Source organism: Musca domestica, unplaced genomic scaffold, assembly GCF_030504385.1.
Source record: "Musca domestica strain aabys unplaced genomic scaffold, Musca_domestica.polishedcontigs.V.1.1 8, whole genome shotgun sequence".
NCBI classification, from domain to species: domain Eukaryota; kingdom Metazoa; phylum Arthropoda; class Insecta; order Diptera; family Muscidae; genus Musca; species Musca domestica.
The window spans coordinates 8,006,811-8,031,244 of NW_026712409.1; the positions used below are offsets into that span (position 1 = coordinate 8,006,811).

At 34.7% G+C, this 24,434-nt stretch overlaps 1 protein-coding gene across 10 annotated transcripts in view; it reads left to right on the forward strand.

The window, feature by feature from the left end:
• The window catches only part of LOC101900440 (serine/threonine-protein kinase N), a 201,322-nt gene that overhangs the window by 80,509 nt on the left and 96,379 nt on the right, over positions 1–24,434 (forward strand). The window contains exon 1 of one of the 10 annotated variants that reach the window (XM_059130983.1): positions 17,631–18,102. The exons of 3 other annotated variants lie outside the window; for them this stretch is intronic. The gene's annotated coding sequence lies outside the window, so the exon portion shown is untranslated. Of the gene's footprint in view, positions 1–17,630; positions 18,103–24,434 lie in introns of those variants that run through there. 6 more of the 10 variants (XM_059130985.1, XM_059130988.1, XM_059130987.1 and 3 more) reach the window with 6 other exon arrangements.

Here is a 24,434-nt window from a genome sequence, read left to right on the forward strand (position 1 = left end):
TATTTCTATTGTTGTTGTTGTTTTTTTTTTTTTTTTTTTTTTTTTTTTTTTTTTTTTTTTTTTTTTTTTTGTCAGACCACGCAAATGAATAAACGATGGATGTATTTATTCTCGCAATGTTTCATTGACATTCATTGAGAAACTGACCTAGGCGAGAGGTGGCTGGCTGGCTGACTGCCCGCCCGGTTGACTTCTTGATTATTTTATTCAAAATAATGGGGGAGTTGTGTTTCTTGAATGGTGGGGGCACTTGGTCGCTCCGTGTGTTTTTGATGAAACACAAGCCAATAAAATTTCCATCAAACAATTAACTTTTTGTTCGGCCCGTTCCAATAACCTTGAAATTAATTTAATAGATCTCCGACATGATTGAAGGTTTGTTTACAACATTTTACAACACCAGACATCTTTAAACGATAACAACAATGGAAACGAGAATCGCTAGACTTTATGTGGCCGTTTTATTGAAATAATTTCAAAAAATAGTCTTTGGAATATAAAACAGACACCATCATCAATGTCTGGCAAAGATTCAAGTCAATACCTCCAAGAAAAAAATTGATAACCCCCAGGGGTTTTTTGTTTACAACCCTAATGATTTATCTTTGATATTTTTATAACAAATTTAACATGTTAATTTGATTTATTAGGCTTGAGATTTTTATTAGAATTTTGGGAGAGGAAGGTGTACAGGAGGTCTTCTATTCAAGGATAGAAGAAGACAGTTTATTTGTGTCTATAGAATATTTTAAGAAGTTATTTTCCTATAGATGACATAAGGTGCAATTAAAAACGATCCAAGATCTGGAGGTCCTATATTACACACAATGAAAAATACAGGAAAACCCCAAGAGACCCCTGGAAGATGGGACCCTATAATATTGGATTTCAGAATTTTCAAAAGAATATGTATGGGTCTTTTTAGAGATGTTGCTGTTTTCTTCCGTCCACTTCATGGACGTCAGGCTACGCTACGCTACCAGTATCACGGTAACGAGCGATGGTACGAGACACAAAAGATTTATTCACATTTAAATGGTGGAGTACTCTTGTGGTTTTCCAGCCAAATATAAAGAAATCACAATATCACGCCTGAATTCCATCACGAATATTTTTTTTTCTGGAAAATTCTCACCAAAAATGCTTTTGTACGCTTGTAGACAATATAATGAGCTGTCACTGGAATAATTTTAACAGCTGTCGGACGAGTGCCTTAGAAATGATAGCAGTCTGAAGTTGGACGCAGTTTTTTCATCTCATCCTGTATTTATTGAAAAACTATCTTCGATTATTTTTAATTTTTGAGAATGTACTGAGATTTCTATAATTCCGAGAAAGTCACCGATTTATAAAAATTACTTACTAATTACTAATGATTTTTTCGACACTGAGGGAGTTTTTAGTTTTTATTTATTAATTTTTATACCCTACACCACAAGGTGGTCAGGGTATTATGTCTTTGTGCATTTCTTTGTAACAGGCAGAAGGAAACGAGATAGACCCATAGTTCCTTTTGATGATCTGCATAGAATCACATTCTAAGTCGATTTATGCATGTCCGTCCGTCCGTCTGTCCGTCCGTCCGTCCGTCCGTCCGTCTGTCCATGTATTTTTGTAAACAAAGTACAGGTCGCATTTATTGCCCGATCCAGATGAAATTTTGCAAAGATCTTTTGTTTGGCCCAAGGACGAACCCTATTGAAATTGGAGATAATCGGTCAAAATTTAGATATAGCTCCCATATATATCTTCGTCCGATTTGCCTTTTATTGTGCACCAAACGTGTAATATCAGCCCGAATTGTATGGAATTTTGCATATACAACCAAATTAGGCCTGAAAATATGTATGCCAAATTTGATCGAAATCTGTTCACATATAGCTATAGCTCCCATATATATTGTTCATCCGATTTGTTATTTTTGTCCACCGCCGCCGTAATATGCACTATGCAACAACAATATTTGGGGAAATATATCAAATACAGCTCAGAAATACCTTTGCTAAATTTTATCGAGATCGGTTCAGATTTGGATATAGCTCCCATATATAACTTCGTCCGATTTGCCTTTTATTGTGCACCAAACGTCTAATATTTGTCCAAATGGGATGGAATTTGGCACTTACGACCGAATTGAGTCTAGAAGCTAGTATGTCAAATTTGGTGAAGATCGGTTCAGACATAGCTATAGCTTCCATATATATTATTCATCCGATTTGTTATATTTGTTACCCACAGCCGTAATATGCACTTCGTAACAACGATATTCAGGGAAATGTATCAAATACAGCTCAGAAATATCTTTGCAAAATTTTATCGAGATCGGTTCAGATTTGGATATAGCACCCATATATATATATATATATATATATATCTTTAACCGATTTCAAATTAATTGTGCACCAAATAGGCAATACAATCCCGAATTTAAAAGATACAAATGCTTCGGCATATTTAGTCCTTTGAACTTTAAATTATAATCATAATCATAGCGTGTATGATTGAATTCTCCCATAAAAACTTTTAATTGTTATGTGGAGCTCTACTTAATTAGCAAAGTGGTGTATGGTATCATAAAGTCGGCCCCGCCCGACTTGAAGACTTTCTTTACTGGTTTGTTTTGAATTTATTGACTATTTATGCTTTTTTTTGATACTTTCGAAAACAAATTTTTATTCCTTCAGCCATGTCCGTCCGGCTGGTGCACGCAATAACTCTCGAAATTCGATTTGATCCAAACTTGGTACATCGTAATATTATTATCATACTTAGATCGGGTTGTGAGATGGGCAATATTAATCCACTCCTTTCGGTACCTCACACATAAAAGGTCAGCATTTTCAAAAAAAAAAAAAAATAAATAAAATAAAATAAATAAATAAATAATAATAATTTACTGCAGAAAGATAAAGGATATGGACCCTCCGACTGATACATTTTTTTTGACCCACGGATATTTAAAACAAAATAGTTTTTCGAATTTTAAAACTTGAATGCGAGGACATTTATGTTTTCTTTGAATAATTTCTTCCGAAAAGTGTATATTTCCTACAAATTTTTCTATGAGCTCCCCCCGAGTATCACCCAAATGTCATTAGCGCCAAATGACATAAAAAAAACGATTGAAAAAGTAGGAGACGAAGAAAATTTGTTAAAAAATGTCATTCATATGCAATAAGGAAATAATTAATAACTGCACATTCAGGGGGTCTCAGAAGTGAAATGCAATCGACTCCGTCCGTCCGTCCCTCTCTCTCTGCCTGTCGTTGCACATAATATAGTGTGTCTCAGACGGAATATGTCTTCATCGCCGTTAATTTCAATTCAATTTGAGTTTTTCATTGTTGTTGCTGTGTGCTGTTTCGCTTTTTTGCTTTGTTTTCACACCAGCTACAACCACCGAAGAAGAAGAAGAAGCAGAAGAATGCAATGACAGCAAAATGTAATTAACAAAATATTTGTGTTAATTAGGAAACGTATGGGAAGAAATGACAATAACAACAAAAACACGAAGTCAATGGAATGCAATGCAGCAATGCAGTGGAAAAAATATTTGATAACAATTTTATTGTTTGGCGAAGTAATGGAAAATATTTTTTAGCTTTGAATACAGAAAATGTGAAAAATTTCGTAGAACCTACCCATTGAAAGAAGTCTTTATGTCTTCTGCAACCATAAGGCCTTCCCTATGCCAAAACCCATGCCAAGATCAGGTGGTTACTTAATAAAAAAAAAATTAAAGGAGTCTGTAAAACGGACTTTAAAGGCCTTCAATAGACTTTTGAAAGGATTCTTTAAAGGATAACTGGTAGGACTCTTTCAAGGACGAAGGCTAAGGGATTCTTGATGTGTGATTGGAAGATTATTAAAAGCCCATTCAAAAACCGACATTAAAGAGCCTTCATAAAACGACTGGAGAGGGACCTTTGTAATGGCCGAAAGGACATTTTTTGAGAAATCAATATGTCACAGTAGGGATTTTTAAAGAACCGATTGGTAGGGCTATTGGACTGATTTTGTGAAATTATTGAAATTCCCACAAAAATTAAGTTTTAGGAAGGCCTTAAAGGAATCTTTATTAAAATACTGAAAAAGAACTGGAATGAGTCTTTCAAGGACGAATGCGAAGGTATCCTTGATGTGTGATTGAAAAATTATTTAAGGGCGATTTAATGAAAGACTTTAAGGAGCCTTCATAAGACGACTGGAGGGGTCGAGTGGAAAGAGTAATTAATAAACAACTTGAAGGAGCTTTCATAAGACGTCTAAAGATGGACCTTTACAGGGTGAGATGAAAAAACTGCAAACAACTTCAGACTGCTGTCATTTCTAAGCCATTCGTCCGACAGCTGTTAAAATTATTCCAGTGACAGCTCATTATATTGTTTACAAGCGTAAAAAAGCATTTTTGGTGAGAATTTTTTTTCGGAAAAAAGTTATTCGCGATGGAATTCAAGCGTGATAGTGTGACTTCTTTATATTTGGCTGGAAAACCACAAGTGGCTATCGTTAGAGCACTCCAGCATTTAAATGTGAATAAATCTTTTGTGTCTCGCACCATCGCTCGTTATCGCGATACTGGTACTGGTAGCGTAGCCCGACGTCAAGGAAGTGGACGGAAGAAAACAGCAACATCAGCAGAAATGGTTCGAAAAGTAAAGGAGCGACTTGATCGAAACCCGCGTCGCATTGACCGAAAAATGACTCGTGAGCTGAACATATCGCAATATTCCATTCGGCAAATGATGAAAAATGAGCTCGGGGTAAAGCCATTGAAATTCCAAAAAGTGCAAGAACTTACACCGCCACAGAAAGAAAATAAACTCAGACTCAAAAGAGCTAAAGAGTTGCTTCGCTTGGCCGAAAGTGGTGAACTGCCGAATTTGGTTTTCTCTCTCTCCGATGAGAAAACATTCGTTGTTTAGCAGTTTGTTTATTATCCAGCAAACTTGCCAAAGAGGTCATCTAAATATGTGCACCTTCAGTTGGCCACCAGAACTTCGGTTGGCCGGCCATGGTGCTGGTGTGGACCGCCATAACAGCCAAGAGTCACTCTCCGCTCGTATTAATCGACCGTGGCATCAGAATAAATGCCGAATATTATCGCGAAAATATTCTGGAGGGTGTATTAAAGCCTTGGGCACACAAACATTTTGGCCGCGGACCTTGGACATTCCAACAAGACTCAGCACCATCGCACTCAGTTCGTGCCGCCCAAGAATGGTTACAAAATGAGGTTCCTCGCTTCATTTCCAGCTCACAATGGCCATCAAAATCTCCAGATACCAAGCCGTTGGACTATTGTGTCTGGAGTATTTCGGAAAGCAAGGTTGGCACTAAAAAATAAAAATAAGTGTCGATCACCTCAAGCAAGCGCTTCGCCAGGAATGGGCGAAAATATCGTAGAGCAACATTCGGGCAGCGTGTGACGTTTTCATTGGCCGTTTGAAGGCCATAATTCGTGCCAAAGGTGACCAATTCGAACAAATCTAAACTTTTACTAAAAGTTGATACTATTTCCGACATTTTTTGATTTCATTCAATGAAATTTAAAAGAAATGTTCAAAACTTATGGCGCTTGACTTTGTTGCAGTTTTTTTTTATCTCACCCTGTAGGGGTAATTTTTATTCCCCTGGCCCTTCAAGAAGATGATTTCGCCATTTTATGTCTCAACATATCCACGAACGCTCTCCAATCATAAAAGACACCATCAACAAGTTGAATTTCAACAAAAGGGCCCCCTCTCTTGTTGTAGGGACCTGAGAAAGGTCTGACCTAACTGAGTCAACTGCCACTGTTCCGGCACGTTTTATAAAGATTTCCTTTCCGCTACCCCAAAAAAATAATGGAAACGTGGTGATGATGGCTTTGAATTGCAAAAAAAAAAATAAATAAACAAATATTTTGTTTAAAAAAAATAAATAAATAAATAAATAAACAAAGAAATATATAAATAAATAAAATAAAATAAATAAAAAAGAAACCAGAATAACAACAACAATAAACAGTGAAATGAAATGCCAACATTTTGTCTTTATTTTATTTCATTTCCGAGTCTTCGTTATGATGACGGCCGACAACTACGACGGGATGACACTATACCACACAACCAATCGACAGTAATAATAATGTCGATTGTGGTATAGTGTCATCCCGCCGTAATTGTCGGCCATCGTCATCATTATCGCCTCTATCGCCACAGTTCGATATTGGCGTCATCGTCATTATCTGCAATGGCTGGCTAGCTGTGGCAACAAATGATTTTGTTGCTGCCTTAATTCGGTTGTCGTCTAATTACGCTCTATTGTCAGCTGCTAATGTAGGCAGGGTGGTGAATTGGCGTTATTTTGTGACACTTTATTTCGTGTTGCATTGATGTTTTTATTTTTTTTTTTTTTGGCTGGATAGTTGGTGTGAATTGTGTTGTAATATCAGCGATTGAAAGTTTAATTAGTTGAGAGTTTCATATCTGAGAAATATTATGAAAATAGGTATGAAAAAAGAAAAATATTTTTTTAAAAATCTCTCGACGCTAGCTCTCTCGTAAGAGGATCCATAAATAAATCATAAAAAAAACAGCAGACCTTAAAAATTACACGATTATCCTTCTCTAATATGTCTCTAAAACTCCACGATATTAATTTCTTGAATCTTCAAGAATAACAAAAAAAAAAAAAAAAAAATACATCGGAGGCATGCGCATGGGTATTTTAAACAAATACCAACCAAATCACGCACAGGTGACTGGGATGTTTTAGGTGTGGATGTTTCTTCGACTTACAGAACTCGATGAGCTCTTTCTTGAAAATGAGCTGGTAGTCTTTAAATATTTTGTCGTTATGATTTTTTTTGGGGAAAGGCAAGAATGGAGTTTGATTCTCATTCACTTTAGAATTCTCGACACTGATAGAGCTTGCTTTTTTCCGCCAAGTAATTCTTAAACATCTCCAGTCTTATAACCCCAGCCATAGGGCTAGAGAGAGTATATATCATTTGATGCGGTCAAAACGTGCCTCTTTGAAATAGCGTTTTAAACCCTAGGTCTCTTTGGGCCAAATCCGTTTTAGGACATTTGGAGTGGATCTAGCGATGACCGTCCGTTTGTCTATCTGGCTGGCACGATAACTCTCGAAGGGAGTATCCGATTTGTTCAAAACTTGGTACATCGTAACATTATTGTCAAACTTAGATCAAGTTCGGAGATGGGCAATATAGGTCCACTCCTTCTGGTACCTCCCCCACGAAAAATGTCAACATTTTCAAAGAAAATATTTTACTGCACTGAAAAAGAAAGGATAATCCAACTTTGCGAATCCAAATATTTAAAATCAGTGCTAGGTCAGGTGCGAATATGGACAATATCCGTTCACTCCATCAAGTACCTCCTCCACAGAGGGTCAAAATTTTAAATAACTATAACTCTTTTAAAATGCAATGTATGAGTCCGATTGTCTTCAAATTTCACACATCATAATATTTTTATTAACCCAAGGTCTGGTGTGAATATGGAATATATCGGTCCACTCCTTGTGGTACCTACCCCACAAAGGTTCACAATTTTTGAATATTCATGAAGCTCATAAAACAGGAAATTAGCATCCGATTCCATTCAGACTTCGCGCATCTCAATATTTCCATGAACAGAAGATCTGGTATAAAGATGGGAGAGCTCGGGCCATTCCTTCTGGTACCTCCCACACAAAGGGTCAACCTTTTAAATAACCAAAACGATCATAAAATCCGATATAAGCATCCGGTTCTCTTCAAACTACACACTTCACAATAATTTTATTAAGCAAAGGTCTGGTGTGAATATGGCGTATATCGGTCCACTCCTTGTGGTACCTCCCCCACAAGGGGTCAACATTTTGAATATCTATGAAGCTCATAAAACGCGAAATTAACCACCGATTCCATTCAGACTTGGCACATTTCAATATTTCCATGAACAGAAGATCTGGTATAAAGATGGTAGAGATCGGGGCATTTCTTCTGGTACCTCCCCCACAAAGGGTCCAAGTTATGAATAACCAAAACAATCATAAAATCCGAAATAAGCACCTGGTTCTCTTCAAACTACACACTTCACAATATTTTTATTAAGCAGAGGCCTGGTGTGAATATGGAATATATCGGTCCACTCCTTGTGGTATCTACCCCACAAAGGGGTCAAGATTTTGAATATTCATGAAGCTCATAAAACGCGAAATTAACATCCGATTCCATTCAGACTTGGCACATCTCAATATTTTCATCACTACAAGATCTGGTATAAATATGGTAGAGCTCGGACCATTCCTTCTGGTACCTTCCCCACAAGGGATAAAAGTTATGATTAACTGAACCGATCATAAAATCCGATATAAGCATCCGGTTCTCTTCAAACTACACACTTTACAATATTTGTTTTTACCCATGCTTTGGTGTGAAGATGGGATAAATCGGTCCACTCCTTCAAAATTTTAAATATCCATGGAGTTCATAAAACGCGAAATTAACACCCGATTCCATTCAGACTTTGTATATTTGAATATTTACATTAACACAATTTCTGTTTTAAAGTTGGTAGAGGTCGGACCATTCCTTTTGGTACCTATCTGGTATGAATGTGTTCCACATTTTCCAAAAATTTGCACATCTCTCATATAAAGTATAGGAATTAGTCGATATAGTCCAAATCTGGCATGTTGTAATATTTATATCAGTGTTAGGTCAGATTAGGTCAATATTGGCCAACTGCTTCGGAACTTCCTCCATAAACGGTCAACAGTTTGAATAATCATAACACAGGGCTGGGGGTTTACATCTGTAGGCAAAACCGACTGATACTATTTCACCTGTTATGCATCTTCCTTTGACTTCCGAACACTGTGCCCCATGCGATATTAATTCCCTGTATCACTTGAATTTTGTTTGTTAATGGTCGTGAATATTTGTTCTTATTGTTGTTGCTGTTATTGCAATAATTCTACACCAGCCTTTGTATTATTTTCGATTTCGTGTTTGAATGAATGTTTCCCCCTCCTCTACCCCTCACCCTTAACACTTGCCGCCGCTTGTGCCATCCACTTCGCCGTGTCACTTGATGAACATTACGAGCGAAAACGTGCTCATTTCGATATTGCCATTTGTTGATGATGATGCCTCCCTTCCGAGTCTCCCCCCTTCCCCAGATGTGAGATGGGGCGAGCTATAATTATCACGACGATTTTTTTTTATAAACATTTTTTTATTTGTATTAAATTTTTGTAGCACAAAACAACAAAAACAACGATGACGTTACGCGTGTGTTGTTGTTATTGTTTTTGTTATCTAGTCTGGATGGACACTGACTGCATGGCATGGCATGGAAGCGGCATTGACTCTATGAAGCCGCATGCCGTATGTCTGTAGGTCCTTCCGTTTTGTTGTCTTTTGTCTCTTGAATTTTTTTTATTGTTGTTGTTGTTCTTCTGCTGTTATTCTTCTTCTTCTTCTTTTTTTGATGATTCCAATGCACGCATTTTCCTTTAGCTTGGCCCAATGCTGGACTGGAGTGCACGCCAAAGTGTTTGCCACTTCATATTTTCGCATGTCTGCTTTTGTTTAGCTATCTGTCTGACACGACGGCGACGACAACAATGGTTGTATATCTTTCTTTCTCTCTCTCTCCCGATTTCCTTTTATGGTCTAAATATGGAACCTGTTGATTATTTGTGGCTATTTTGATGATATCAATTATTTGATGATGGTGCCAAAAGAACAACAACAACGAAAACAACAACATTGCTGAGGTACTACTCTGTCTGTCTGCCTGTTTGTCGTTCTGATATAAGAGGACAATGTGGCTGTATTGTTTCGTAATTATCTACGGTGTCAAATTACCCTTTCCAGTTAAAACGATTACAAAAGCTATTTCGTAGTTTTGCCAATTGGAAATATGTATTTTTTTAATGTCCATAAAAAAATGGAATTTTGAGAATTTTTTAATGGATTTCAAAGCTCATTAAGAAATTTTTGAGACCGAAATTGAATAAATCTAGAAAATTTTTTGAAGAATATCGAACATAGTCTTTTCAGCTACATTACTTATAATCCATGTTTGGAAATTCAACAGGGAATTAAAAATATTCGTTTTATATCCAGAATCTCATCTCATCCTACTCTCCAAATACCTTAAAAAATATTTAATTTTATTAGCTTAATATAATAATCCATTCACATGAATACCAAAAAAATTGGAGCAATATGACCAATTTTCTTACACAATGATTGGGGATGTAAGCCATATCCAAAATTTTGAGAAAAATTATCGCAGACTATATGGGCACCTCATGTATATGGTTAAAACTTTATAGAGGCCTTCCATGTGGAATTTTCCACAAAATTTGCTTCAAATTGGGAATAAAGTGTCAAAAATTTCAAAAACAAGTAAAATAGTATCAGTCGCTTTTGCCGGCAGATGTATACCCCCAGACTTAAGTTATGATTATTCTAATTGACCTTTTAAGCAGTTGGCCAATATTGACCTATTCGTATCTGTCTGTTATAAATATTACAAAGTGACAGATTTGGACCATATCGACTACTACCTGTACTTTATATGATATATCTGCAAATTTTTGGAAAATTTGGAGATATTCGTGAGGTAACATATATAGCGGGCCGAAGCATTCCATTTTCATACTCCATCTAATACAGATAAAAATATTGGTATGGGCAAAATTACAAGAAAATCGAATATTTATATCCAATCTTATGGGAAATCATAAATTCCGATCAATTTCATATATTCATATCAGATTTCTAGTTAAGAGAACTATTTAGATTTAGCAAATTTGTAAAACATCGCCGACTTGTTATGACAGATATAAGTAATGGAAATTGTGACCCTTTGTGGTGAGGTAACAGAAGGAGTGGACAATGTATTCCATCCTCACACCAGACCTTGGGTTAATAAAAATATTGTGAAGTGTGTAGTTTGAAGAGAACCGGATGCCTATTTCGGATTTCAAGATCGTTTTGGCTATTTAAAGTGTTAAACCTTTGCGGGGGAGGTACCAGAAGGAATGGTGCGATCTCTACCATCTCTATAACAGATCTTGTGTTAATGGAGATATTGAGACGTGCCCTTTGTGGGGGAGGAACCAGAAGGAGTGGATCGATGTACCCCATCTCACACCAGACCTTGAGCTAATAAAAATATTGTGAAGGATGTTTATTTCGGATTCTATTAACGTGTTGGTTTTTTAAAATTTTGACCCTTTGTGGGGGACGTATCTGAAGGATTTGTCTGATCTCTACCATCTTTATAACAGACCTTGAGTTGATAGAAATATTGAGATTTTCGAAGTCTGAATGAAATCGAATATGATTTGACGTTTTATGAGCTTGATGAATATTCAAAATTTTATCCTTTGCGGGGGAGGTACCAGAAGGAGTGGACCAATATATTCCATCTTTACACCAGACCTTGGGTTAATAAAAATATTGTGTGTATGTAATTTGAAGACAATCGGACTCTTACATCACACTTTATAAGAGTTGTAATTATTCAAAATGTTGACCCTTTGTGGGGGAGGTGCTTGATGGAGTAGACCGATTTTATCTATTTTTGCACCTGACCTAGAACTGACGTAAATATTAGGATTTTCAAAGTTGGAGCAAAATCGTACTATCGTTTATCTTTCTGTGCAGAATTTATTATTTTTTTTTTTTTTTTGTTGAAAATTTCGAACTTTTGTGGGGGTTGCCAAAAAGAGTGGACCGATGTAGCCCATCTCGGAACTCAATCTAAGTTTCACAAAAAATTTACGATATACCAAGTTTCGACCAAATCAACAGTTATCGTGCGCACTATCCAGATAGACGGACGGACGGACATCGCTAGATCGACTCCAAATGCCTTGAAACGAATTTGGTCCAAAGAGACTTAGGGTTTAAAAGCATTATTTCGACTAGGCATGTTTTGACCGTATCAAATGATAGCCATAGGCTGAGGGTATAATACAAAGTCAAAGTCTAAGGGCCAGAAAGTCGAAAAAAAATCTTTGAAAATCCAAGTGTGGAGCTCAGATAGTTGGAAAATATTTTTGCTAAATCCATGTTTAAATGTCAGATAGTCCTTCAATTTCGTTTAATTCACATTTGATGAACATGTAGTCTTTCGAAAAAAAAAAAAAATAAAAATAAAAAAACCGCAATTTTCAGATCTCAGACGCCTCTTAAAATTTTGTTAAAACTACGTTTGGAGTTCAGATCGTCCTTTAGAGAAAATAAGAGCTAGTCCTTGGAAAAAAAATTCGAAAATTATCTTTCACATTCCTTTTTAGGATATAGTCCTTTGAAAGCAATCTTCAACAATCTTGGAACGCACATAATCCTTCATTTATCAATTCCTTCCCAGCAAATCTCTGAAAATTCGCATATGAAGTGTATATAGTCTTTCGAGAATTTGTCAAAATTGCCACGTTTGGAGCTCAGAAAATATTCTTTTGATTTCTTATTTTTTAAACTTTTTTTTAAATCGTAAAAGGTGTTTAGAATTCAAAATGTATAGTTCAGTTAGTCCTTTAAAAGAAAAAAAATCCATGTTTCATTTTTAATTCTTAGAAATTATATTTATTTCATAATTCTAATATATTAACAGTTGCTAAAAAATTCAATTCAATTTTTTTTTTTTTTTAAAAAAAGACCTCTGATAGCCCTTTAAGTTCTCCTTTATGAATTCCTTGATCCTTCAAGAAAATTATTTTTTTTTTCAAGATATACATAATTATGGCTCTGAAATAGTTTGCATTTCAATAAAATTCTGGATTATAGCTCTGGAGAAGAAGTAGTTCATTAAGAAAGTAATTTTTGCATAGATCTCCTTTTATCTGTCACTACATTCTTCCGTTGTTTTAAACTACATATTTTTCTTCAAAACTGTTTGTTTTTATTTTATGTTTGTAGCTTAAATTATCCTTCAAAAATACTATTTTATTTGGTCCAAAAAATGCAAATTTTGAAGTACCTTTAGAATTTTAATTACCCCATTTAAATTGAAGATGCATTGCATTCTTTGTAACCACCCTAATAAATTATTATTCACCTAACCTCCGTTAACATGGAGTTAACATGCCCAAGCGGCCTTACGTTTTTTATTATTATTTTGTTTTTGCAAAAGCAAGCAACCACCTCTTCAAATCAATAACATGAATGTTGTTAACAAAAGACAAGTATCAATGTAGTGGTGGCGGTGGTAGTTGATAGTGTATTCAGCTCCCTGTAATGTTTGATGAGCACTTAAATTGAGAAATGTTGGCTTGGTTTCATTTTTATTGTTTTTTTTTTTTTTTTTTGCATATCACTCATACGCCTACAACAGCAACAAAAGCACAAGACCAAATACCAAAATAAAAAAACAAAACAACTTCGTTTCTTGTTGTCCACTTGAGAGCGGTGTATGTGTGTGTGTGTGGTAGTAGTGGTTACTGGTAACAATAATGTTCGTGTTTCATGAGTGATTCATCATCACCATCGGCACCATCATCGTAATCATCAACCTGTTTTTATTAGGAGTCAATAACACGTTAAGGAGCCACACAGAGAGCAGCAGAGCGCCATAGCCTATAATACTCATTTAATTCGTGAGCATTGCAATAATAATGCTCTCACTCACTCGTAATGTATGACGAAGGTATTAAACAAGGGATTTTAGCCGATGTATAAAGGGATATGTTATTGAGAAGCCCATTGATTGGCAAATCAATACTCTTCTCTTTTAAAGGCACTCACTTATATGTTGGTTTGTGCTCTTCACCCACTCTGCCTTGCATTAATGTTACATGTCCCTGTTGCCATTGTCATTATATATAGGGTTGATTTTGAGTTGGGTTTTAATAGGCCCATATCCATTTTGTGTGGCTTTCTTCCCTTTGTTGTTGCCATTGTATCTTGTTAATCTATTTATATGAAGTGGGATTTGTTCCTTGTCAACATTGACTGGTAGAATGGTGACATGTTTGTCCTTCAACTTCGACAGAACAAACTGCCAAGGGAAGGCTATAAAAGACTTAGACAAAAGCCAACAATAAAGGGTACAGTGGTTTGAAAATAATATTCAAATTTAAGGATATATTCAAGAAAAAAAAAATAAAAAAAATAAAACAAGGGATAATTTTCACATCCATTATAGATTCATGCGAACTTTTTCTTGGTTTAATATATAGCCTTATTTTCCGTATATCCATATATTTTTTTAATTTAATTTTGTATTATTTATTTGTAAACCAAATGCTCCTTGTTCCACTGTAAATTCTAATACACATCGTCGTTTTAATGAAAACATGTTACTTTAAGGCTTCCCTTTTGTTTTGAAGGACTTTTCTTTTATTATCAAGGCTTGTTTCATTGTCTGCATCGGTCTTATGTCAACAAATTTACATGCTAATGTTGTGACAATGCAAACATTTCATTCGTGTGGTAGATGATGAGAATGGGTTGGAAGAATAGGAAGTAATATTGAAAGAAGGAATATTGTACCCTACCGTATGCAATAGTAGATACATTTGAATTACATAACTTAAAACCAAAACACGTTAAAAAGTATCATTCGGTTTTACCGGCAGATGTATAACCTCAGTCAATGTTCAATGATTTAAATTTATTTCGACTTCTGAAGAAATGTTTAGATATATCCAGTTGCAATGAACCGCTGACTTGTTTCGCAAGTTATGAGAGATAAAAGTGTTGAAAATTGTAACCCTTTGTGGGTTAGGTACCAGAAGGGGTTCGCAAATATATATCATCTTCACAACAGATCTTGTGTTAGCAGAAATGTTTTTGTGTGTGAAATTTGAAGAGAGATGGATGTTTATCTGGCTTTCTTTAAGCGTATTGTTGTTCAAAATCTTGACCATATGTGGGGGAGGTACCAGAAGAAATGGTCCGATCTCTATTATCTTTGTAACAGATCTTGTACTGGTGGGAATATTGAAACGTAGCAAGTCTGAACGAAATTGGATGTTAATTTTGCGTTATATGAGCTACAAAGATATTCAAAATTTTGACCGTTTGTGGGGAGGTACCAGAACGAATGGTCCGATCTCTACCGTTTTTGTAACAGGTCCTGTATTGATAGAAATATTCAGATGTGTCAAGTCTGAATGGAATCGGATGTTAATTTCGAGTTATATGAGCTTCATGAATATTCAAAATTTTGACCGTTTGTGGGGGAGGTACCAGAAGGAGTGGACCGACATATCCCATCTTCACGCCAGACCTTGGGCTAATAAAAATATTGTGACGTGAGTAAATTGAAGAGAACCTGATGCTTATTTCGGATTTTAAAAACGTTGACCCTTTGTGGGGGAGGTACCCGAAGGAGTAAACCGATATTTTCTACCTTTACACCTTGGCCTTATAAAAATATTGTAATGCGTGTAATTTGAAGGCAATCAGACTCTTACATCACATTTTATGACAGTTATAAGTATTCAAAATTCTGATCCTTTGTGGGGGAGGCACTTGATGGAGTGGACCGATATTTTCCATTTTCGTAACTGATGCATGCATTGGGATATGAAAAGTTGGAGCAAAAACGGATAATCCTCTCTCTTTCTTTGCAGATTTTTTTTTTTATTTTGAAAATGTTGTCCACTCCAGAAGGAGTGGAAAGACCCTCTCCGAACTCGATCCAAGTTTGATAATAACACAACGATGTACCAAGATTTGAATCGGATACTCCCTTCGAGAGTTATCGTGCGCACCTGCCAGGCCTAGATCGATTCCAAATGTCCTGAAACGGATTTGGTCCAAAGAGACCTATTGTCTAAATCCGTTTTAACGACGAGGCACGTTTTGGCCATATCAAACGATGTATACCCTCTGTAGCGATAGGGTCGAGGGTATAAAAAAAGGAGATGAAAGTTTAAATCGCAAATAACCTGAAAAGAGGGGAAAGGTTCCTCTCTTTTACACACTTTTAAAATTTTTCGGATTAATATTCCTTGAAATCTACGCCTTTTAGGTAGATAGTGTCGACGGCAATTCTGTAGACAAAAAATAAGAGAATTAGTTGGTTAAAAATGCTAAACCTCAAGCGAGTCACCTGAAGGGTCTTTTTGGTTCTTTTTTTTTTTTTTTCAAAATATGATTAAAAACCCCTTTTAAATGGCATCCTAGCAAGTCAAAATATTCTACAAAATTATTTATTATAAACTTCTACTATAGGTCCTAGAAGACATCAGGAGTCTTAATCCTACCTAAACGCCAAAAATTCACAAAAATTAAAATCACATTTTTGGGCTAAGGCCATACTTTATGTGAATTTGTACCAAAATCTCCAACTAAGCATCATTTTAGAAAGATAACCTTAAATACAAAAATATTCTACATCAAATTTCACTATAAGTCACCAAAGAAAATTTGGAACTATTTTGGCAATTAAAAAAATTCCGTTAAACATTCTGTTAAAATCTTAAAAATACGGAATGTACCCGTCACTTGAATAAAAAAAATCGGTGAATAATATATAATCATCCAAATACCGAATATATGGAGGAATCGTTATATGAGGGATATACGATCACGTGGACCTGCACAGATAATTTTCTGTCGTAGGCTGTAGTACCCATTACGAACTTCAAATATCAAATTTGAAACATTTCCGGTGAATAATGTCGCTTAAATCACCAAAAAACCGAAAAAAGGGATATACCATTATATGGGTGCTATACCAAAACGTAGACCTACATGGTCCATTTTCAATACCAAAAGTCCTGCGGACATAATACACATTTGGTGAAAACAAAGACCTCGAGCTCAATTTTATTGAACCTACTTTTGAAATAAATCAAAGAATTATTGTCTAAGGTATCACAAAGTCGTTCACAACCATCCAACAACCCTTAGAGGTCTTTGTGTTTATTCTCCTTACTTTGAAATCCCTTAGAGAACGACCCACCAAGTTTACATTGAGTGCTGCTAGGGCTTACATGCATTTTACAACACTCTCTTACCAACTCTCCCATACTCTTTCCCACCCACGTAGTCCTTCCGTAACGTATGCGTATGAGTAACGTCAGTATATCTCTTCCTTATGCAGTCAGCTATTAGTTACATTAACATTAATTACCGCACAAAATGTAAGGCACAGTTAGTAGTAGCAGCAAACAGTCATTTACGAAAAGACAAATGCATTGCAATTCTCTCTCTTACTCTATTCCTTTTTTTTTTCTCGTTCTCATTTGTCAACAATACTCTGAGCTCTGTCTGATGAGACACCAAAACAAATGTTCTTGATTTCATTGCTTATTTACACTCCGGTCTTCGTGGTGCAGCCACGAGTGCAGTGGCCGTGGCGTGACGTGTGTGCGTGCGTGCATTCGTGTTACCCTAACAAAAAACTGTAGAGTGTAGTGAGAGAGTGTGTGCGTTCGTCTGTGTGTGATGGATACTTAACCATGTTTCTTGAATGGTGGTAGAACAAAAAAACCGATAAGGCCTTAAGTCATTACGACGTCATAAAATATTGTAAACATAAAAAAATAATAAAAATATTTTTATTGTTGATTAAACAAGGAAAGGGAGAGAGAACGTTATGTGTGAGAGAGAGAAATCTTTGCCATAAAGAGAGTACACAATTTTGCAAATAACTCACAAAGGGAGGCCAGTTATTTTCTTTTTATTATGAATTTATTTTATTTGTTGTAGTTTCATTTTGCCCTCGCCGTAAAAACGTTATCGGGTTTTGGCGCGTCACAACTTTTTGAATTTGAATCTCGCCGACGAAAATAAAACGAAAAGCTCTCTTCACAGAATAATACCACCTGTTTAACGAGCTTTTCTGTGTCGTTGGTTATTATCGTCGTTTGTGTTTCGATTTTTCCTCCCTTCGGCTGTGGTGGTTAAACGATGAAGAGGGTATTAAATTTTCCAAGCACCGTTGAGTCAGTAGTGATTACCGAAAACTTGAAACGTTAGCAGCTAACCAACCAACCAATCCGCCAGTTATGATGAGACATTGAAAAAGTGCCGGTTAATCAGTTCGTTTTCGAGTCGTTTTCTTTGTTAAAATATTAAATTAAAATATTGGTTGGATTGGCTAATGCCATAATTCGTCATTTAATAATGGAAATGTAAATTTTAAGGAATTTTTTTTATTTGTGTGTTCCTCTCACTGAGAGTGTATGTGTGTGTGTGCATGTAAAAATAGTCACCGCCATAGCTTAAGTGTTTTTAAAGTGCTCTATTAAAACAAATGTTTAAAAATAAATAGGAAATCACAAAAGAGCCAACAGCAACAACAACTACAACGTATAAAACAAAAATAAATTCAAGTAAATGTGTCTTGGCCTAAAAATAAAATCGATTTTACATCGATCGATTTGTTGTCGCGCCGAAATGGTCGTTCTACGTTTGGTCGTAAACTAAATCAATGGTTGACAATACCAAAAAATAAAAATTAAAGAGAGAGAAAGAAATAATGAGTCTTTTATACCTAATGGAAAGGAAATTAAAATAAACCAAGTGACAAAGGTTTTGAAATAAAAAAATAATAAAATTATAAGGAAAATATATGAAAGAAGATATAAAATATTATTTTTTTTTTAAACTCATATGGTTATTAAAAAAAATAAATAAAATTAATAATTAAAGTCCGAGACATAAGAAAAATGAATTGAAAAATAATAATAATTAAAAAAAGTTTATCGAAATAATAATTAAAAAAAGTTAATGTGCTTGCTGAAAATTCAAAAAGATAATATAAATAATAATAATAATAATAATAATAATAATAATAATAATAATAATAATAATAATAATAAATAGATAAAATAAATAAATAAAATACATTTAATTTAAATAAAAAAAAAAATAAAAAAATTAAAACAATAAAATATTAAATAAAAAAATATATTTAAATAAAATAAAATTTAAATAAAATTAAAAATAGAATAAAATAAATAAATAAAATAAAAAAATTAATAAATACAATAAAATAAAATAAATGAAAACAATTTAAAAAGTATCAATCGATTTTACCGACAGATGTACATCCTCAGCAAATGTCCGGCTATTTAAATATATTTTGCCTTCCGTTATAATTATTTTAACTGTTGACCCGTTATGGGCGAGGTACTAGAAGGTGTGGGCCTATATCTATTACCTTCATATCAGAGTCTGTGTTGGAAGAAATATTGGCATGTTGTTCGGTTATTTAAAATTTAAACATTTTGTGGGGGAGGTACCAGAAGGGTTGGATCTACATATCTCATTTTCACAGCAGATCTTGTGTTGGAAGAAATATTGGAAAGTCTAACGTTTAGAATGGAATCGGTTATTTAATATATTAACTGTTTGTGGGGGAGGTACCAGAAGGAGTGGTCCGATATCTACCGTATTCACACCTGATTTTGTTTTGATAGAAATGTTGACATGTGTAGTGTTTGAAAGTGATCGGATGCTCATTTCGCATTTTATGAGCGTTTTGGTTGGAAAAAATATTGAGATGTGCCAAAATCGAAGAGAATCGGAATCGGAGAGTCGGTGTGAAGTACCAGAAGGATTGGCCGAAATATCGACGACCTACACCACAAATCTTGTGTTAGTAGAAATATTAAATAGTCTCACATTTGGAATGAATCGGGAGTTTATTTCATATTTTATGAGAGTTATAATTATTTAAAAATTTGGACTCGTTCAGGGGTAGGTACCAGAAGGAGTGGTCCGAAACATCTCATCTTCACACCAGATCTTTCGTTATTAAGAACATTGGGATTGTTGAAATTTAAGGGGAATTTAATTCATTTTTCGTATTTTACGAGACATATAATTCTGCAAAATTTTTGTCCCCTTGTGGGAGAGGTACAAAAAGAGTGGTATCTTCACACCAGACCTTGGGTTAATAAAAATATTGTGATGTGTGTAATTTGAAGACAATCGGACTCTTACATCACATTTTATAAGAGTTATAATTATTCCAAATGTCGACCTTTTGTGTGGGAGGTACCTGATGGGATGGACAAATGTTGTCAATTTTCGTATCTGACTTCGCTCTGATAAAAATATTAGGATTTTTAAAGTTAGCACAAATTTGGACGGTTTTTTATTTTCTGTGAGGTAAATTTGAAAATTTGAAAATCTCGGGGAGGTACCAGAAGGAGGGACATATATTGCCCATCTCCAAACCTATTACGATGACGGACGAACTGACATCCCGAGATCGACTGCAAATGTCCTAAAAAGGTTTTGTTCCAAACAGATCTTGTGTCTAAAATCGTTATTTCGATTAGGCACGTTTTGGCCGTATCAAATGATTCCCTCTCTAGGCATATGGCTGGGGGGTATAAATGGCGTTTTTAAAGTTTTCATGACAATGTAACCTAAATTTTCTGAATAAGATCCCCTGGAATCCTTACATTTTGGGTATATAGTGTCTTCGCCAAAATTTTATATAAAAACACGTGGATTACTTTGGTCGGCAATTTTAAAACAAGCGAGTCAACAAAAGGGTGTTTTTGATGCCTCTTTTGAAAATACAGTCAATCTTAGTTGTGGGATATACCAAGGGGACTTGTGGATTTCCAATATATATATCCTTACCTATTCACAAAGGAACCTAAATATTTTTTTCAAATTTTATATGGAGCTTTGAATTACCTTAGGATTTTTGAATATTTTTTTATGTCTTATTTAATTATTTTAAATTAAATAAATGCCTTTCCCCCCTTATTACTCATGTGCAAATTATTTGTTTCGGCAATTAATGTACGGAAGAGAGTGCTATACACATGCATGTGTGTGTGTGTGCATGTGTTTCATTAACCGACAAGTGTTTATTAGTGCGTCTCTGTGTCTGCCTCTCCCTCTCGGCTCGTGGTGATAACAAAAATAAAATATTTGTTTAAAATTTAATGCGACCCATTATAAAATGAAGAGTTTGTTTGCACTTTTTCCATTCCTTTTTTTTTGCAAAATTAGTTTCGTTTTTTGTTTTTCTGTTATCTCTCGGCAAGAATCTTATCGCAATTAAAACAAGCTGGGAGCATAAGAAATGGAGGAAAGAGAGGAAATTGTTGAAATAAAAAACATAAGTGGAGAACATGTTAACAAAAAATAATAGAACTTCTTTAATAAAATCGAAGCACTGCAAATCATTGTGGATTGGATTTTGAATGAATTTTCAATGGGGATACGAATTTTGAAAGAAAATTAAAAAAAGGCAAAAAAAAATGAAAATAACAAAATTTTAAATTGAAGAAATTTTCTAAATTTAAAACTGAAGATTAAATTTAATCTATACCAAAATAAGGCGATATCAAAATTTCATTCAATTTTCGGTATTGATATCTTAAAACATATCTAAAATTTAAAAATACAAAATTAGAAAAATTGAAATTGTGATTATGAGTCACACCACCACCACCACCCTCCCTCACATAGATTTCTTATCAATCAAATGATGACCCCAAAATTGTGGTGGCAATGAATCTCATGACTCATTATGTCGAAGAAAATGTAATTGATCCGAATGTGTCAGAATTATTTCAATTATTTGCTGGTAGATATGTGGTTTCAAAATTTACAACAACAACAAATTCTTTTTTAAAGACACAAAAAATTTTAAATTTTTTGCCACTCAAATATTTTGGAAGCTAAGGTTATTAAAAGTCGAAATTGGAAAAAAATCAGAAAATCCAAAAAAAAAAGTTTAAAAAAGTTCCAAAATCAGGTCCTTCCCAAATGTTTTATAATTTACCGCTCTTCTAGGAAAATATGTATAGATCTTCTAAGACAAGATTTTCAGTTCTTCTATGAGAGATCTACAGATCTTCAATGAGAAGATCTACAGATCTTCGGAAGGAAGAGTGAGAAGATATACAGATCTTCTTAGAGAAGATCTCAGAAGATCTGTGGATCTTCTCTAAGAAGATCTACAGATCTTCTAGAAGAAGATCTACAGATCTTCTAGGAGAAGATCTACAGATCTTCTAGAAGAAGATCTACAGATCTTCTAGGAGAAGATCTACAGATCTTCTAGGAGAAGATCTACAGATCTTCTATGAGAAGATCTACAGATCTTCTATGAGAAGATCTACAGATCTTCTATGAGAAGATCTACAGATCTACAGATCTTCTATGAGAAGATCTACAGATCTTCTATGAGAAGATCTACAGATCTTCTATGAGAAGATCTACAGATCTTCTATGAGAAGATCTACAGATCTTCTATGAGAAGATCTACAGATCTTATATGAGAAGATCTACAGATCTTCTATGAGAAGATCTACAGATCTTCTATGAGAAGATCTACAGATCTTATATGAGAAGATCTACAGATCTTCTTAGAAAAGATCTGCAGATCTTTTAAGGGAAGAACTACAGATCTTCTATGAGAAGATCTACAGATCTTCTATGAGAAGATCTACAGATCTTCTATGAGAAGATCTACAGGTCTTCTAAGAGAATATCTGCTGATCTTCTAGGAGAAGATCTACAGATATTCTAAGAGAAGATCTGCAGATATTCTAAGAGAAGATCTACAGATCTTCTAAGAGAATATCTGCTGATCTTCTAGGAGAAGATCTACAGATATTCTAAGAGAAGATCTATAGATCTTCTAGAAGAAGATCTACAGATCTTCTAGGGGAAGATCTACATATCTTCTAGGAGATCTACAGATCTTCTAGGAGAAGATCTACAGATCTTCTAGGAGAAGATCTACAGATCTTCTAGGAGAAGATCTACAGATCTTCTAGGAGAAGATCTACAGATCTTCTAGGAGAAGATCTACAGATCTTCTAGGAGAAGATCTACAGATCTTCTAGGAGAAGATCTACAGATCTTCTAGGAGAAGATCTACAGATTTTCTAGGAGAAGATCTACAGATCTTCTAGGAGAAGATCTACATATCTTCTATGAGAAGATCTACAGATCTTCTAAGAGAAGATCTGCGGATCTTCTATGAGAAAATCTACGGTTCTTCTATGAGAAAATCTACAGATCTTCTGTGAGAAAATCTACAGATCTTCTGTGAGAAGATCTACAGATCTTCTATGAGAAGAACTTCTATGGGAAGATCTGCAAATATTCTAAGAGAAGATCTACAGATCTTCTATGAGACGATCTACAGATCTTCTAAGAGACTATCTGCAGACATTCTATGGGAAGATCTACAGATCTTCTATGAGAAAATCTTAGGATCTTCTATGAGAAGATCTACAAATCTTCTTCGAGAAGATCTTCTAAGAGAATATCTGCAGATCTTCTATGAGAAGATCTATTGATCTTATCATAGAAGATCTGTAGATCTTCTAATATAAGATCTACAAATATTCTGAGAGAAGATCTACAGTTGTTTAGAGATAGCCTATTATTTTGCAAAAAAAAAAAAACCTTTTTTGATTTTTTCGATTTCCTTCTCTAAAGTCCCTGATGATGAGCAGACAGGCAAATAATTGAAAATCAATACATGGCAGCATTTAATTACTTTTAATTGACTTCTGCTGGCACTTTTGACAATTCCAGTTCATTAATCAAACCAATCAGCCGCAAGCAATTGAAATCAGAAACAACAACAACAAAAATACAGCAGTTGTTTTTGTTGTGGTTAAAATGAACGAATCGATGCTATTTTGAATACGAAACTAGGTATAAATTCTACACCCCACAGACTAGGAAGGAGAGAGGGGAGCGGAATCTGGAGAGGAGAATAAAGCAGAAAAAAAATTTGCAAACGGAATTTGCATGAAAGTGAAATTGTTTGTCCAACAAACAAACCAAATGAAATTTCAATTCCAAAAAAGAGAAATTTTATCAACAAATTTTGGAGAAAGAATAAATGACCTGATTTGCAAAAAACAAAAAAAAAAGAACATTCTTTTGGTATTTCAAATAAAAAAAAAATCGAAATTAATTCGCGAAAGACAATCCCAAAATTTATGCAAATTCCAAAATAAATAAATGTAAATATTTCAACACCATCACCGTAGCCAAACTAATCTCTTGGTAACCGCCATTAATTTGTTATCCTTATTCTCCCATCTCTTCGAAGAGATATAAATTCCATTCGATTATCACCCAAAATAGGTCATTGGATTGATTAGCCAATATTTCTTTTTTCGTTTTTTTTTGGCCGATCATGAAAATAACTTCATTAATAATTCATTAACAACGGCAGTCGGTTATTAGTAGCCGGTATTTTGTTTTGGAAACCTCCAAAACACCTCTCGCAGCTCATAGCCCGGTGTATCAGAATATTTTATTTTTTTGGTTAGAACACATAAATCATTTTGGAAGCCGGCAACAAAAACAACGAATTTTCTCCCGCCTAGCTGTTTTGTGGTCTAGATGAGTTAACCAAGCATTTCATTTTTTTAATTCGATTCTGCCTCATAATTAATGTGCGGTCTTCTAATTTTAGAATTTCTATCGATTTGATTATTAATTTGGGAAAATAATAATTGGT